This window comes from Phascolarctos cinereus, unplaced genomic scaffold (assembly GCF_003287225.1).
Source record: "Phascolarctos cinereus isolate Bilbo 61053 unplaced genomic scaffold, phaCin_HiC Scaffold_4;HRSCAF=312, whole genome shotgun sequence".
NCBI classification, from domain to species: Eukaryota; Metazoa; Chordata; class Mammalia; order Diprotodontia; family Phascolarctidae; genus Phascolarctos; species Phascolarctos cinereus.
Window position 1 is genome coordinate 460738616 of NW_027555847.1, and position 19153 is coordinate 460757768.

The following is a 19153-nucleotide window of genomic DNA, read 5'->3' on the forward strand; positions in this document are numbered from 1 at the left end:
TGTAGTATTTTTAAAATGATTGTAATCAGTGTGTATGCTTTCAGTCAACAAGCATTTATTAAGCATTTAATGTGCCAGGTAGGCACTGTGCTGAACAGTTTGGAATACAAATGTAAGCTGATAAAAAGATAGCCCTTGTGGGAGAAAGGACATTGAAGAAGCTTCCCATGGGGTAGGTGGTTCAAAGAACCAAAGGTCATTGTTCTGGGCCTTCCCCAAAATGCAGGTTCCTGGGAAAACTCACCAAAGAGAGAAGGGGCCTACAGGAATGGAAGGGGCAGGTGAGTCATTGTAGTACTGTTCAGAGAACTTTAGCCTTATAACCTTGATTTTTGTAGTGTTTTATTGGGCTTATTCTATGTCTCCATTAAACATTTTTTGCTCCCCAAAACCTCAAACTTAAATTCAGCCATTTATGAATATGAAAAATACCATAGATGTCAAAGTAACTAAGTCATTTCAGTTAGGATGCTCCCAATAAGAATTTGTTGGGAACCTTAATCTTTGAACCCATAGATACCAATAAGTAGATCCTGGAGCTGCTGGTGCTGGAACAGTTTATCAACCAGCCTATCCTGCCTCCAAATGATTCAGACCAAAATTCAAAATAGGGAATAGAGTAGAGAGAGTAGCCTGAGATTTCTGCTGTTAGTTTAATGGGTCAAGGATGCCAACCTAGAGGAAAGAACATAGAACCGAGAAGAAGGAAGTAGTATGGGTTATGGTAAGAGATGCTGCATCAAGTCTGCTCCATCAAATGTGCCTGGAAGAGTGGAAAGAGAATTAGCTTTGAAGTTAGAGGACCTGGATTGAAATGCTACCTCTTCTACTTATTAACTGGATGACTTGGACATATCACTTCATTTCTCTAGGCATCAGTTTCCTCATCTAAAAAATGTGAATGTTGGAGTAGATCAGTAGTGTCAAATTGAAACAGAAACAGGGTCCCTAAACCATAGGTAAGGATCACTGCAACTGCATATTGACTTAGAAAACCACATATTAACATTATCTATGTTCAATTGTATATTTATTTATTTTATTAAATAGTTCCCAATTACATTTTAATCTGGTTTGGGTTTATTCAGAGTATTGTGGGTGTTTGACCCCTCTAGATTAGGTGACCTCTAGCCCTCTTTCAGCTTTGTACCTATTATCTTATGATGTCTTATGAGGTTAAAAGATAGAAGATTGTGATCAAAGGAAGAGACTTAAGACTTCTGGACAATGGAGGGAAAACGTTCTTGACTGATAACAAAATCAAGGCTATGACTATTCCAGAGTGAACAAAATGGAATAAAGGTGCAGGTTATGTAAGGTCAATGTTGAGGTGGATTAATGGGAGACCATGGTGCTTAAAGGGACATAAAATAGTATATTATAGTATGAGGATGGGGGTTAGAAACAGATAAAAAGACTGAGACAGATAATAAGCTTGAGAAAGCAAGAATAATGGGCTGGGAACTGGTATGTGACTGTAATCAGGATTTGGGTTGGGCACAGGAGAACTTCAGTTGGGGCACATGCATTTGGTGAGAGGGAGGGAAAGAGGGAGAGAGAGAAACAGGGAGAGAGACAGAGACAGAGAAACAGAGACAGAGAGAGAGAGACAGAGACAGAGACAGACAGAGAAATCCATATTTATTCATATATCCATATTTAATAACTATGTCAATAGAATTGGTTTCCTTGATAATTTTATGTATTTTGTTTTATACATTAAAAGCATTATTCTGAGAAGAGGTTCATAAGTTTCACCAAACTACCAAAGGGGTCCTTGACACAAAAAAGTTTAAAAACTCCTGGAAGGATGATGCTGTTAGATGGAAGGAAACCCCAAGATTGGAGCAGTTTATGAGTGATGGAAGCAAAAGGAGGATCTGGAAGTACTGAGAAGCAAGGAGTATTTCTCCTTTCTCCTGGCCCAGTGCTGAAGGAAATCGGAGAGGTGGTTTACCCAATACTAGACAGAGCAGTCTGCATGTTCAAAACTTTCCATGAATTCAAGAAGATGGAAAGAGGGAAGACAAAGGCAAATTTCTATAGAAAGACAGTGCCAGAGAGCACAACAGAAGGAGAGGAGAGCAAGGAAGGGTAGGGATTCAGTAGGCGTGGGGTTGAGGCAGATGGAAATGAGAGTGGGGAGAGGTAACAGGGTTAAGGTATTCTCACCAAAAAGGGCAACAATTCTGAGTGACCAGAATTAGAGGAAGAAGAGGTTGGAGTTTGCTCACCAAGGAATGGAGAGGTGGGGCCATTTGAATAATAATCCTAGCCTCGAGGTTCCTGTGATGACATCAACGTACCCTTTCTCTCAGACCAAAAGGGAGTTGGGGGCAGGCTCTGTAACTACCCTGTGATTGGGTCCCATAGGCCTGATTCAGCATTCCTTCCCTCTTACTACCCACCCACCCTAGTGCCTTCCTCTCTAAGGTTACCTTGTATCTACTTTGTATCTTCTATACATCTGTAGAAGTAAATGTTATCGCCCCAATTAAAAAGTAAGTTCTGTGAGGGCAAGAACTGTTTCCACTTTTTTATTTTTATTCCTGATCTTTAGCATAGCGCACAGTACTATGGTACAGGTACATAGTAAGTTCTTAATAAATGCTTTGGTGCTTAATTGATTCAGTGGCAGTTCTTTTGCCCCATCCCCAGATGGTAAGGGATGATGATTCTGATATTCCCTGAATGTGAAGCAGATACTTGGCTCCTGTTCAGGCCTGTTTTCAGATACCTACTCTTGAATGAGGCCCTGCCCAGACAAACGTAAGTTTGCCTAAATGACCATTTTATTGAGAACTTACACAAGGCAGGCACTCACATGGTGCTCAGAAGAAGCAGTACAAGGACACTCTCAAGGTCGTTGTGAAGAACTTTGGTATTGATTATGAGACATGGGAGACATGGCAGTGGACTACCCAGAATAGCATGCCCACATCAAAGAAGGCATTGTACTTTATGAGCAAAGCAGAATTTCAGTAGCTCAAAAGATATGTGAGATTAGAGACCTCTCCCTCCAAAATGGTCATATGGACTATATTTGCTGTCTGAACTGTGGTACAGCCTTCTGAGCTCATATTTGTCTGATCAGTCACAGCTGGACACACCGTACATTGACTCCAACTTTGTGATATAATTTTGGTCCTCTTTGAGCATAAAGAACAAACAACTAAGAAACATTTCTATTTTGAGGCTAATGAAAATGATAATTCAAAGTCACATATGGTTTTCACTGTTTACCAAACACTTTCCTCAAAGTAATCTTGTGAGATATAGAATAAAAGTATCTTTATCTGATGATAATTTCTTTAGACAGGAAAACAGAGGTCAAGGGGTCCAGATGATTTGTTCAATGTCACACGGCTAGTAAAGTGGCAGAGCTAGACTTAAACTTGGCTCTTCAAACTTCAGATTAAGATCTCCTTACAGTAATATCCAACAAGATGATATTTAATAATAATCTTATGTTTGGGTTCAAAAAACCAATTACACAAGGTAGGGGAGCAGAGTGGTTCAAGTACTTACTGTCTTGAAGAAACAGAATTAAATTTATTCTATTTCGCCCCTAGGGAAAGAACTAGGACCAATGGGTAAAAGTTGCAGGGAAGCATATTTAAACTCAATACTAAGAAAAACTTTCTGAGAATTAAGGATGTCCAAAAATCAAATGACTTGCTTTCTAAAATAGTAATCTCTCTGTCACCAGATGTATTAGGGGAGAAGCTGAACAACCATTTGTCTGAAATCTTTCAGTGACCTGCTAATATTTGTCCCTGTAAGTCTCTCCATTAGAATGTAAGCTCCTTGAAGGTAGAGATTGTTTAATTTTTGTCTTTCATCCCCAGTGCCTGGCACACTGTAGATTCTTCATAAATACTTGATAATTGATAGTTGTAATAAATAACTTCTAAGGTGACTTTCAGCTCTACTGTTCTATAATTGGATTAATTCTAAATGTAGTTTTTCACTTTCACTTTTCTCCACCTCCAACACTGTCTTCATACTATAATATATACCTATATGTTCCCTTAAGAACTCTGGCTTCCCAGTTCATTAATCCACCTCAACACTGACACCTCTCATGATGTATACCTTTACTCCAGCTTGTTCACAGTAGAATAGCCATAGCTTTGATTAATCAGAAGCTAAGTAAAGATGAGCTATTAATACTATACATCTCAGTACCACTATGCCTACAATTTTTTTTTCCTTTCTGTGCAGCCTAGTGACTATACAACCTAGTATACTACATTGTCCTTTGCATACAGCACTGACCCTATTGAACTACCACCTTAGGAAATGGTCTCTAAGCTGTATTTCCAATAATAGTAATGGACTGGCTTTAAGACATCTTTGTGACCAACATCATGTCTCTGTAAAACACCTGGTCACTATAAAGGATGCAGCCTGTAGCCTCAGAACAATTTTTTCTCTGACAAAAGTTAACCAAGCCATATGGGGACTGAACCTCTTTCTGCCCTTGTCCTCATTAGGGCCATGCTCCAACCCATTCTGCTAACCAGCCCAGACACTTAACACCTTGAAGATTATAGACCCCTGTGCAAACGTTAACTATTCATATCACTGGCAAGAGCTCTCAACACTGCAATCCCAATCCATGTTTTCCATTAAAGTCAAAGGGAATTAAACTAATTTAGAAGCTAAAGAATCTGACCCTGGGGACAAATGCAGCTATGGATTTTTATAAGGTCTTGTTTTTCCCCCAGTATCACCAAGGCAGAATCCCCAAATCAGGATGGTTCAAAAACCAAGAATATCTTGTCTAGAGATTAGGTGACAATCAGTTGAAGGCACATCAGGATTTTATGTGAATTTGCCTGGCCAGTTAAAGCTTGGAACACCTGGTTCTCACCAATTATTATACATACAATTCAGGACAGATTTTTATGAATGCTTTCCTTAAGGTAAAGTACTTAGCCTTCTGAGTCAATTTTATAGCCCCTTTCTGCTTTCACCTTAATGGATAACATCCATACCACAAATCTGTAACATCAGTGAGTTCAAATAATGACCAGCAAGAATTTGTCCTTATTTAAAGGTTGGGGCACTTTAAACTTCATTTCAAGCTATTGCTTAATCTAAAAGTTAATCAGCCTCAACCTTAGAGATTTAACAAAGACATAAAGGAATAGCTCTGAGACTGACCTGTTTTCCACTAAGGACTCTAAGGGAAAGTAAAGTGGCTGATCTCTTTATTGGATCCAGCACTGAGAAGTAGCTCTCCAACTTGCTTGCAGACATTAACCCCTGCAGTCTACATTTGAGGGGGGGAAATGTTTCTTAGCTTGCCTTATAGCCAGTATATGAATACTGAATGGTCATAACCCAAGAAGGTTTTCTCATTGGTCCATGAAGATCATGCCAGTCAGTAAACACCTAAATTAAAGAATTCTGAGGTATTTAGCTTCTAACTCCAAGGGCTCTTGTCCCTTCATTTACAGTTGAAAAACAATGATGACGATGGCAGTTGTGGTGGTGGCAGTAGTGGTAGTAATTGATACCATGTCATATATCTGCCTGGGTTGCAATTTAAGTTTAGGGGGAGAAAAATTTAACCTTTTAAAAGATCAGATGCTACTATATTTGGCATAGTGGAAAACACCCTGGATTTGTTCTTGTAAAACCCATCTGGGCTCCATCACTTAACTACCCATGTGACCTTAGGCAAGTCATTTACTTGGCTTTCTCTGCACTACAGTTTCCTGATCTGTAAAATAAGAAGCAGCATGTTGTGGATAGACAGACAGCCTTGAAATCAAGAAGAACTGGGTTCAAGTTTCACCTCTTACATATATTGGCTATGTGACTCTGGACAAGTCACTTAATGCCTCAATGCCCCTAAGAAACCCTCTTTGTCTATAAGTTGGATTGGAAAGGGAAGTTTCCTCATCATGACTTCCTTATACCAATAAAATCACAGTTTCAGCACCTCCCCAACTCCCTTCCCCCCCAAAAAAAAATCTGAAGTAGTTAAACTACAATGATCTCTAAGATCTCCTTTAGCTAAAACTTATATGATCCTATTTATCTGCATTCATGAAATATTTTGGCAGAAATCACCAGGAAATGCAGGTAGTAGTTCAAAATGTGGTATAATCATTCCTGGATTGTAAATATTAAAATATTGGTAATATTCCACATTTTAAAACAAGGGGGTAAAGAGTTGTGGGCAAGGAAGGAAAAAATAATTTTACTTGCTGTGAACAGAGAGTTGGGCTTTCAAGCTCTTTAATAGTCTTCATGCTAGAACAAAATGTCACTGTTTAATGGCTCAATTCTGGAGTTGATTTGCTAGGTATCTAAGACACATACCAGTGAGTGTGGTTAGTGGAAAGAGTGGTGGTCTTAGAATAAAGAAGACTTGGATTCCATACTGCTACCTCTGTCTCTAACGTTTGCTGGTTGGGCATATTCAAAGTCAGGGGGTCTGGGTTCGAATCATGGCTTTACCACTTAACTATGTAACCTTAGACATGTCACTTAACTTTCCCTGAGCCTCAGTTTCCTCATACATAGATTGAAGGAGCTGAACCAACTGATCTGTGAGGTGCTTTCTGGCTCTTCTTCTTGTTGTTCAGTTATTTTCCAGTCCTGTGTGACTCTTTGTAACCCCTTTTGAGGATTTTTTGGCAAAGATACTGGAGTTGTTTGCCATTTCTTTCTCCAGCTCATTTTACAGATGAAGAACTGAGGCAAACAGGGTTAAGTGACTTGCCCAGGATCGCACAACTAGTAAGTGTCTGAGGCCAGATCTGAACTCAGGGAGATGAGTCCTCCTGTTGCTGAGCTCAGTGTTCTATCCACCGCGCCACCTCACTAGCTCTAAATCTAATTCAGTGGGCAGCTGCCACATGTGCAAAGAGCATCAGTTTGCTAAAATGGCACCATCCACATGAAAGATACTAGTCCTCTGCTTCTGGGAAAATCATGAGAACTGGAACATGTATAGACATTCTTCAATGGCTTGCCATATTATTTGAAGGAGCCTTTTTCCACCGGCTACATTGCTAGAACTGTAGGAATCTCTAAAAAGGCCTGAGTAAGCACCATCCATAGTTTTTGCTGCATTCTCATCTGGGAGACCAGGGTGACTCTACTTACAGCTGATGAGACCGTGGGATAATAGGGGGAAGCTTTAGGCCCTCTTCCTCTCTCCCACCCCCAACCCCTGCCATGCTGCCAAGATCATATGGTCCCTGCAAAATTGGGCTCAACCTTTAGCCTTTTCATTTGTTCTTTTCCATTCCAAGTACAGGCAGTGGGTCCTCCATTTGGAGCTCAAGTCACAAGGATCTAGGAGTCTAGAAATTCAGGCTGGATGTTGCAGCCAGCCCACTGACTACACTATGAGACGCAAGGGTCCAGGATTCCAGCCTAGCAGAAGCAGGTAGAAACGCTGGCTTTATACATGGTACCAATGTTATGTATAAGTTGAGTTAAATTGTGAACCTATCCCCATTCAGAGAGCAGGGTGGTGTAGAAAGGATTATGCTCCCTTGGGTGTTTGGGACAATATTTCTATGTTTACTCTTGCTATAGCTATAAAATTAAATATACCTTTGTAAAAAAAAACTATTGAGAGAAATTATTATTAATAAACAATAATTTGGGGATATTCCAATTTCCCCCTTTTTCTTAGATCCTCATTTTGGGACCTTGGTCTCTAGATGTTTAGCTAACCTTCTCCTCTATCAAACCCCACCCAGATGGGGCAACCATTGTGCTCTCTTCAGGTTTGGGTGGGAATAAATTCTTTGAATAGATTGCCCAAGGCTGGAGGTAGCTTAGAAGTAAATGATATAATCAAAATTCATTTGAATAGGTCCAACCCCACATAATATTCATTTTTTCATCAATTGTTAACTAATCAGACTTGATGGCCACCCTTGGGAACACCTCTCTTCCAATGGGCATATAAAACATGAGCCCACCCACCATAGGGATTTGCAGTTTTGTGATCTTTGGGGTTTTGTGCTATTATATGGTGTTAATAATCATTTTATTTGATGTTTGTTAAGTTCAGAATAAAAAAGATAAAAATTAAAAAGACACGATGCATATAAAACACCTAATAGGCTGTATAAATGTCCCCCTAATATTAGGCAATGATAGGTTCTGACTTGCAAATTAATGCTCTTTAATATCTGATCCTTTCAATCAAGCAGGTTGCTATCTTTTACTTTAGCTAGACCTTTCAATAGTAGGCAGGTGGCGCAGTGAATAGAGTGCAGAACCTAAAGTCTGGAAGACTCACCTTCCTGAGTTCAAATCTGGCCTCAGGCACTTACTAGCCATGTGATCCTTGGGCAAGTCACTCCACCCTGTTTGCCTCAGTTCCCTTATCTGTAAAAATGAGCTAGAGAAGGAAATGGCAAACTATTCCAGTATTTTTGCCAAGAAAACCCCAAATGAAGTCACAAAGAATCGGACATGACTGAGACATGACTGAACAGAGCACTTAAACATCTCTGAATGACTAAATTTTTCTCTTTATCTAAGCTTGTTTCCATACCAAAACTTGACTCCTGACCTCTTAATGAGCTTTAAGACACTACTTAGTCAACCTAGCACCAGCTTTGTGTTCTGCAAAATAGTCAACAATTAGCACCTCTCCATCTGCTTGGGTGGTCAAGAACACAACCATTTTTTTTCACAAGACCTCACTGAAAACAATCTTGCACTAGACCAAATTATCTGGAAGTAGGTTGCCAAGTGTTGAAGCAAAAATAGTAAGAGCTTTGTAAAGGACTTGCAGAATTGCACTGTGGGAGAACCACTGTCATATTCTATTTTGCTTTCTCTCTTCTCTAAAGCAGGGTTGGAAAACTATGGCCCAAGGCCCAAAGTGCCTATCTCTTGTTTTTAAACAGCTCTGTAAAAAGCACTTTTAGATTGTAGGCCATACAAAAACAGGCAGAGGGGCCAGATTTGGCCCAAAGACAATAGTTTATAGACCCCAGCTTTGGAGCACAGCTTCCTGGAATAATATTTATGTACATTGTGGTAACAAGAATGCCCTTGCTGCAAAATTCTTTTGCATATTCTATAAAGTCTGCATGAAAATAATCTAGAAACATACCAAGGGTAAATCTGAGGAGAATATGAGAAGATAGTCAAGAAGAGGAGACTATACATTGATAGTCACACACACACTACTGAGGGAAAGTGCAGACAATGCAAAGTCCTACTGTGTTTGTTATCTAACAAAAAGCATTTGACTAGGTATAGTGAAAAGTAGCTTTAAAGCAAGGGCTCTTAGCCTTTCTTGTGTCATGGCAGTGACAGTCTGGTGAAGCCTGTGGAACTCTCCTCAGAATAATAATTTCTCAGAACAAATAAATATACAAAATAGAAGACATTGGATTAGAAAGGAAGCCAATTATCTTGAAATATAGCAAAAAAAAAATTTCTTTTTAAATTCATGGACCTCTTAAAATCTATCAGTGAGCCCCAGATTAAGAATCCCTGCTTTAGAGGCTGTCCTCCAAAAAGGTGTCTCCCATGTTAAACTTGGATAAGAAAATTTGAAAGATTAAGCAACAGATAAGTTTGTTCTACAGTCCTCTGATTACCAAAAATCAAGCAAAATATAAAACAAGGAGACTGTCTGACAAAGGCATTTGTCACTGTCATGGAAGATGCCAAGGAGTCCAAATGGAAGAAAGGTCTACATCAGATGATTAGTTACTCCAGATATTCCCATTTACAAGTGACATTTTGCCTCTTTAATGAGATCCATGGTCACTTAAAAGTTTCTAATCAAGAGCCCAACCAATCAACCCACACTTATAGTACTAAGTGCCAAGCAATATGCTAAGTGGTGGGGATACTAAGATATATCTGTCTTCAACAAGCATACATTCTACTTGTGTGGATCCAATAAGCTACACCATAAAAATCAAATGGACAAAGAATCCAGACTATTATGTAATTAAAAGGACAGCCCATTGAGCTAATCCATCACTACATATTGGATAGATACTGCAAATGGTCAATGAATGAGGCCCAGAACTGAGTAGTGGGTGGGATTGTATTTGGGAGATTACCTAGCACTTTCTCCTTAAAATAGAAACTCAACTTTTAATACTCATATTGTTCAGGTAATGCTAAAAGGCTACAAATTACGGAACACCACAATCTCTGAAGAATTAAAATTGTAGTTGTCCGAAAGAGCCATGAAGAAAGTAATGATGGGTATAAACAGGGTGACTACAACAATGGCCTACACAGAAGGAAGAAAGGAAGGAAGGAAGGAAGGAAGGAAGGAAGGAAGGAAGGAAGGAAGGAAGGAATAAGGGAGGGAGGGAGGCAGGGAGGGAAGGAGGCAATGCAGGGAAGGAAACAAACATTTATTAAGTGCTTACTATGTTCCAGGTACTGTACCAAGTTGTGGTTTGTCCATTCTGGAAGAGGATATGATAATACAAGCAACAGAAATATAGTGCTTGCCTTCAAGGAACTTATATTCTAATGAGGGAAGACAATATACACAAAGGCGAACTAAAAAGGGAGGAGAAGAAGGAAGAAAATGTAAGTTTTAGATGCAAGAGGCATGGTTTTGAAATCCAAAAAGTTGGAAACAAGTCCAGGACAGGAATGAAGCTAGGCCAGCCTGGGCCCCTCCACAAAGTACAGGTTCTAAGAGGGACTTGCCAATAGGAACAGGGAGGTCAGGCCTTGTGGAAAGAACCTTGGGGTTGATAGGCTGCTCCAAGGTGAGAAGGCTACAGGAACTAAGGCAAGTTTCAGGATGAGACAGCAATAGAAGCATGGTTTTGAAATTTAGAAAGTCGGGAACGTGCAAAGATTAACATGAGTGATAACATCTAGAAAATGTCTCATTAGAAAGAAGGTGGTTCTGTTAAATATCGAGACTGAGGGAGGCAGTTACGGAAAGCTCCCTGGAAAAGTTATGGGAAGACATGAACAAGAGCTGCATGGAATAAGGTACAGATAGGTTGAAATCTACATCGTGGGAGGGAGAGTCAACATCTATGAGACCACAGAACTTGGTAATGGAAGGCATAGTCCTCTCTTCCCTTCTTACAATAACTGAACCCTTAAGAACTATTAGCCAATAAGAGATAAATTGGGATCTTTACTTATTTAGATGGAGACTATCCTGTTAGTTGTAACTGTTATAATCACAGGACTGATTGGCCTTCAGAGATTGTCCATCCTTCTTTCCTGCCTTCAGGTTCTTGAGACATCTGACAGAAATGAATATAACTCCTGCTCTCAAAAGCAGGATTGCATGGGTGTCATTTCATCTTTGTATATTAAAAAAACCTCTGGATCATAAAACACATTTTCAAAGAATCTGTATATTTGTATTTAATGTTTATTCTGAGAAACAAAAATTCATTCACCAGCACACAAATTAATTTTCTATTTGACCTTTTATTTTATTTACAAATACCCTCTTTCCTTTTTTTTTTTTAAAGAAATATGGAATGCTTCACAAATTTGAATGTCATCCTTGAGTAGAATCATGATAATCTTCTCTGTATCATTTCCATGTCAGTACATGGACTGCCAAAGCAAGCACCCTCCTCATTTCCAATTTTATCCTATTTTTTATTGCATACCTCACTGTTATCACTCAACCATTTGGAGACATTCATATTGGCTCTATAATAGTTTGGGAATTTTGTCTCTCCTATTTGTGATCAGCACAATTTTGTTTTATTTTTCTTTCCAGAAGCTCCCAGAAGCTCTTTCTTCATATGCCTGTTTGCTTCATTTCTTCCCCACTTTTTGGCTGTCACATAAATGACTGAAAAGTATTGCTGGGTCTTGGATTTGACTCTAGACTTCTTATACAACACCTAACATGTCATACATTTACTCTTTCTCAATGCTTTTATCTCATATAAATTTGGTTGTTTCCAATATGTGTCTTCTGAATCTATTTTTTTAATTGTGTATTTATACATTGCCCTTCCATTTTTACCTTGTTTCAAATCCTCTGCTCTTCCTTCCATACTACAGTCTTTCCATTATCAAATGTGAGATGCTGTAAGGAAATTATTTTTGCCTTCCTTTGTATCTCTAGTTGGTCAATCAATCAGGAAGCATTTATTATTTATTTTTTTTAAAGTGAACATGCACTAATTAAGTGCTCTCTATTCACCGGGACTGACTGGATGAAATCTCTTCTGTGAAACCTTCTTCAACCTTAAATGGAGAATTTATTAAAGGAACAAAATATGTGGTACTGAAAAAGAGCCCTTTTCCATCTCTAAAAATCTGGAAGCAATTGTGTTCTTTCAGAAGGCACTAGCTTGGCAATTCTCAAAAATGAAAATCTTTTTATCCTATGAATTGTACACTTGACTCCAAAGAATTCTCTTTTGCTGAGACCAGTCCAGTTCTACCCACCACACCAGCACACTTGAGTTTGGTTCAGTGTGAGAATTTGGTTCTGAGATGGTACCAATCTTCGCAGCTTTACAATTCTTTCCTACCAAGATCAACCCTGGCATTTCTAGACTAGAACTAATTTGCTCCCAGTTCCATGGATGCCAGGAAGGATGCCCACCAAGGCTCTGTCTTGGGTCCTCTTCTCTTTTCCCTCTATGCTATCTCACTTGGTGGTCTTAACAGCTCAGGTTCAATTATCCTCCCTATGCATGACTGTCAGGTTTATATAGTCAGCCTTTACCTCTCCTAACCTCCATTTCCATATCACCAAGTTCCTCCAGGATGTCTCAAACTAGATTCCCATAAACAACATGTCCAACACTAAACTCCTTATCTTTTCTTCAATCCCTTCTTTCTTCCCAGTTTCTCTATTATTATCGAAGGTACCACTATCCTTTTAATCACCCAGACTCACAACCTCAATGTCATCCTAAACTCTTAACTCTCACTCTATGAAGTCAATATGCTGGCAAATCTTTTCATTTCTACCTCGGATATGTCCCCTTCTCTTTACTCACATAGCCATCACACTAATTCAGGCTTTCATCACCTGTCAGCTGGACTATTGCAATGGCCTTCTAATTGTTTCTCCTGCCTCCAGTCTCTACCTTTTCCAATTCATCTTCCACATAGCTGCCAAAGTGATTTTTTTAAAAGCATAGTTCTAACCATGCTCAAAAGACTCCAGTGGCTCCCTATTACCACCAGGATCAATAAAAAGTCTTCTGTTTGGCATTTAAAGATCTTCATAACCTGTCCCCTTCCTAATTTCCAGGCTACTTATACTTAACTCCCTTCTGCAGGTTCTCTGATCCAGCAGCACTGTCCTACTAAATGATCCTCCCACCTGACCCTCAATCTCCCATCTCTACTGGCTTGCCAATATCATAGCCATTGGAATCTAAGGACTTAACCTCAAATTGGATGAACTTTAAGAATGGAATGAACCAAATAGCCATTTAACTTTCAAGGTACTTTTACTAAGAGGGACATATGCACCAATGCTCCCACATGTACAACAAATCCCTTTCATCACTGCTCAAAGATGTAATCCAATTACTTCATATTTTCTTGTGGGTGGCAAAAAATCTATGTCATCTTTATTACCCAACACTCCCTTAATAGTTAAAATGCAGACCCTCAATTCTCCATGTGACTTCTGTTGTCTTCCACAGTCTTCCAGCACTGAGAAAAGCAGGTACTTAATCATTACTGATTGATCATCTCTACTATCACAGAATTTAAAATGAGAGGGAGTGTGGTATAGTGGGAGAGGGCTGGCCTTGGAGTCAGGAAGACTTGTTTTTAAGTCTTACCTTTGATACTTCTAGCTATGCAATCACGGGCAAATTATTTCCTTCTCAATCCCCCAGGCAACTGTATCAGTCCCTAAATCTGCCTTGGTGGGAAAAGTTTCCACAATGTGAGTTACAAATCACCAATCTGGACCAAAAATAACAACGAGTAAATAATTCTGAACATTCAATAAAACTCAACATCTGAAAATTCCTTAAAGGACTAGGATCTATATAAAATATCATCACGCTAATTATTTTCTGCATTGCTATTTAAAATCCTAGGCATTCATAACCCAGTGGAAAGCAACTGGAATCCAAAGCCCCACTGACCACTCCTCAATGATGACATTCACTCTACTTCCACCTTCCTAAAATTCTCTGGGAAAACTGCTAACATCATCATAAGATATGTCACCACTAGTGGAAATGGCCTCCATAAATTACTTGAAGTTTACTAATTGAAATATACTACTGGAATATGATATCTGTAATCTATTCAGTATAAGAAGAGTAGCTGTGTTTTATATAAAAATGGATTTAGCCCTGTGCACAAAGCTTACAAATCTCTAATGTCAAGCCCGTGTTAAAGTTCCATCTGTTCAGGGAAGATTTGAAGAACACGAGTGAATAAAGGAGAGTAGGTCCAGATGTTCAGTTTTAACCCAGGTGTGGTGCAGTTGGCATGTTTGGTGATGACGGATTTTCCAGAACACAGGAAGTAGCACCTGTGCAAGATTACACACAGATTTAAACTCTCTACAAAGTAGACTGCCTTCTGTCTGATCTTCTCTTAATTGCAGTGGCTTGGACTGAGCTCAGATGAAGTTGGTCTAAGCATAAGACTTCCCTTGGACAGCCCTTACAAGTGTCTGAAAATGATATTAAAGGTGTGGGATTAGAGGAGGGGACTCTAAAATATGGTTTGGCCTTCTTAAATGTGAAAGGAAGATGAACAATTTATAGTGACAAGAGAAGACCCCCACAAAAAAAATAAAATCAGAACCCACTCAATAATTAATGAAGATTACTGTCTCCACATTACCTCTCTGAAAGAGCATTGAACCTACTAGAACTTTCTAGATCAATGAAATGTTCATCTAAGAGTAGCATTGACAACTAGAAAGTAGAAATTCCCATGAATCCACCAGGCCTCTGGTGGTGTTCCACACAGAACAAACCACTTTACTGCAAAGACCTGGTGAAGTCTCCAGGCTGCCTTGTTAAAGGAAAATTCTTCTAGTAAAAATGCACAGCACCCTTTTTCCCCCTTGGATATAGTAAACAGATGTCAGCCTCCCATTGTAAGGCACTTTTGATTCGGTAGTTGTCACATATTACTTTAACAGACAGTTCCTGTCTACAAAGAATAGCTAACATTTGTAAGATGAAATAGCGACTCAAAAGGCTTTTTTTTTATATGTTAGTAATGAGGCGATATTTAAGCACCATTAAAAATAAATGGCTTTGAAAATCTGTTCTTAGCACTTTCAAGGTGAGTTCTGTGCCTGAATCTCCTATGGCTCATGATTTTGCAGTAATAAACATACAAGAGTTACAGTATACACACATATATGGCGGGAGGGGCAGTTCCCACCATCCTAAGAACAATTTCTTTTTCATAAAGTACCTATTTCTTTCATTCATAGGATCATATCATATTTAGAGCTGGAAAGTATCTCAAAAGCCACTTAATCCAACTCTTTGAATTGATAGATGAAAAAAACTAAGACTCCAAGAGTTGTAACTTGCTTAAGATCATAGAAGCAGTAAGAGTCAGATAAAGGGTTTGAATCTAGGTCCCATTATCTTAACAAAAAATCCAATGAAGTTGTCCAATTCAGGATAGGTCTCTCTGCTGAAGGAGAACACTGTTTTTTAGAGTAAATGCATATTAAGGTAAATGCTTTCCAAAGATGGAAAAGGAAACAAATTCTTTAACATCTTAGCGTTAGATCACAGATCATAGATTTAGAGCTAGGTGAGATCTTAGAGGTCAAAGAGTCCAATTCTTCATTTTACAGCTGTCCAGGTTTTCGAGTTAGTAAGTATTTGAGGCAGGATTCAAACCCAGGCCTTCCTGACTCCAAGTCCAGTTCTCTAGCCACAATAGCACTATGCTTCTATCAAGATAAATTAAATACCAGTTCTGAGAGCAACAACTACTCCTTATCTACAAAGAAATCCCTCTAATTCATCAATAAGGTGTCTCATAGCTAAAATTTGAACACCATATAGTAACAAACCTAACTTGTCAGTAGTGCAGTTTCAATTTAAATGATTCAATTTTCTTAAAGTCACAGGATCATAGATTTAGAGCTAAAAGTACCATCAGGTTCAACTTCATTTACAGATGATGAAACTGAGACCCAGAAAGATGGAGTTACTTGCCGCCAAAGGTTATACAACAAGTAAGTAGCAAAGCCGGAACTCAAATCCAGGTCCTTTGACTCCCAAATCTAATAGTCTTCCCACCATAACATACTGTAAGTCAAAAATGTTACATTATGTTATACCAGTATATGATTCTTCTTTTCTTTTTTTCATAGGACCATAATAAGATTTGGAGCTGAAAGGGTCCTTTTAGGTCAATTAATTAAAAACTTTCTGATTCAAATTGGGAAGAATAGTAACAGATTCTAACTAATAATATAGTAAAATGTATATATATATATATATATATATATATATATATACATACATATGTAATGTATATATAGTATTTAAATATAAATACACTGAGCCTACACATATGTAGTGTATATGTAGTATATAAATGGTGTGTAAATATATAGTATATAAATATAGTATAGTAAATAAATATCTTATATATATATATATAAACTAACATATTAACATAGATTCTAAACTAGTGAGTAGCTCCATTAGACAATAAGGATATATTTATTCAATAAAACCATTTGAACCCATTTTCAATGTCATGAAAATATCAAACACTGGGAAATTCATTTTAATTTAGCAAACATTTATTAAGCACCTACTAGGTGCCTAGAGCACTGTTGCTTAGGATACAATAGCAAAAACAAATACCTTAGCCTCAAGGAACTCCTGTTCTGTGAGATGAATCGATATCTACACGGAAAAAAATAAACACAAAATATATTCAAAATAGATACAAAGTAAGTTAAGAGACACTAATGACTGAAGGTATCAGGAAAAGTCTCATAAAATACTTAGTGCTTGAGCAGAGGAAAGCTGGGAATTCCAATACAGGTGAAGAGAGAGTGCATTCCAGACATGGACTATGACGTGTGCAAAAGCATGGACACAGGAGATATAATGTCATGAGCAAGAAACAGAAGGCAGACCAGTTAATCTAGAAACCTTAGTTTGGGAGCCAGACTGTGGAAATGCTTTAAATGACAGAGAAATTTTTATTTTATCTTACAGTCAAGAAAAGGCCACTAAAGTATGTTGAGCATGGTAGTGACACAAATCTTTAGGAATATTAATATCAGCTGTATAGAGGATGGATTAGAGTGGGGAGAGACTGGATACGCATGGGAGAATTAGGAGACTGTTGGAATAGTCCAGGAAAGAGGTAAAAAGTGCCTGAACTAAAGTAGTTGTGGTGTGAATTAAGGAGACAGATGAAAGAGCTTTGGCATTTAATTATCAAGACTTGTTGGTTCCTAAGTTGTGAGCCTGAGTCATTAGAAGAATTGGTCTACGCTTGATGGAAAGAGGGAAGTTAGAACCAAGAGTCAGTTTGGGGGAGGGTGGGGGGAGAATGATTTTGGTTTGGAACAGGTTAATTTTGAAATGCTATGGCACACCTGGATTCAGAAGGCAGAAATCTTCCCTTATGACTAGAGACTAAGTTGTGGAAGATCAGATACATTGCTCTTCAGCCAAGTTTGGAAGATGTGTCACTACTTCTCATCCGCCCCTCTTTGATGTAATCTATGACCCACCACATGGTGTTTAATGATGGCCCAACTATAGGAAAACGGATCATAGGAGCTCCTGGCAGTCTTCCCTATAGTTATAGTAGCCTGAGTAACATTGAGAAAGACAGGAGGGGGAAAAATACTATGAAACTGAGTGAATGCTAGCTATTTAGACCCTTACCACTATTCGCTTTTCCATACACCTTCACAATACATTGTGAGTCTTGCAAAAGATAGACTGGTCTGACTAGAACACTTAAGTGCCGAAGACTCCAGGGAATTATATGGTGCAATCAGCAGAAGGAAGAAGTTGAGGAGTGGGGAGGAGTGCCCAAGATTATCTGGAAGCTACAGGAACAAAAGCCAAAAAGCAAGAGCTTATGAATATGATGGTGGCATGAAGAGTTTCTGGAAACACAGAGGAATTCTGGGACCAAGTCTCCTGGACACAGGAGTTCCTAGATAATGCCAAATTCCTGGACCAAGAAGAGGAATTCTTGGAACAAAAAGAGACAGAGCCAAGGAGAAGCAACTCAAAGTTAAGCAGGACTGATGATTGTGTTTCACCCTAATTTTTAAAACTTGCATTTTTAATATTTGTCATTAAAACAGACAAGTGAGGTTTTGGTCAATTACATCTGAATCATTTAAATGTTAAATTAAATCAATCCCTTTTAATCCACAAAGGAGAGAATAATGATGAAAGCCGCTAGATGATGGAGTAGATAAAGTATTCATAACATGAGCAAGTTGGACTCTCTGGCCTCCAAGCTCCCTTCTATCTCTAAATCTCAGATCCTATGATCTTTATTACTCTATTTATTTGCTTAGTTTCAGACAAGATAATCAACTCTTAGGCCCCTGGTTCCCACTTATACTTCTGTGTCAACACATTTGGTGACTGAGACATCCTGTCCAGTCATATCCATCACCTCTCTTCACTTTCCTGCTAAGATCCGACCCAAGATCTGTTCCTGCCCAATTGCTGTTATTACGTTTTTGATGTGCCCCCATCCATGCTAAGTGAGAGGATATGATAAGTAACAATAATAACTTTTATAAAGTTCTTTAAGATAACTTTGATTTCAATATATCTCATTTGATCTTCACAAAAACTTGGTGATGCAGGTGCTAGTATTATCCCTATTTCAAGTTGCTAACCTGTGTCAGTAGAAGGAGTGTCTTCTGTGGCATCATATATGTACACACACTATAGGTGGTATACTGGATAGAATGCCAGGCTTGGTGCCAGAAAGACATGACTCAAACATTCAAATCCTGCCTCAAATCCAGGCTCAGACACTTACCAGTTAGGTAAGTCACTCAACCTGTTTACCACAGTTTACTCAATTTGTAAAATAAGCATATCACCTTCCAGGGTTGTGAGGATCAAAGAAAATAATATTTGTAAAGTGCTTAGTACAGTGCCTAGCACATAGTAGAAGCTTAATAAATGTTAGTTTGCTTTTCTCCTTTCTCCCCACCCTTCCTTCCACTTTC

At 38.6% G+C, this 19153-nt stretch overlaps 1 non-coding gene across 1 annotated transcript; it reads right to left on the minus strand.

Moving 5' to 3' along the window:
- Positions 1-11466: 11466 nt before the first annotated feature.
- On the minus strand, positions 11467-11572 carry LOC144457271 (U6 spliceosomal RNA). Its single transcript, XR_013486592.1, has one exon. It is a non-coding gene; the product is annotated as a U6 spliceosomal RNA (small nuclear RNA).
- Between the last annotated feature and the right edge of the window lie 7581 nt (positions 11573-19153).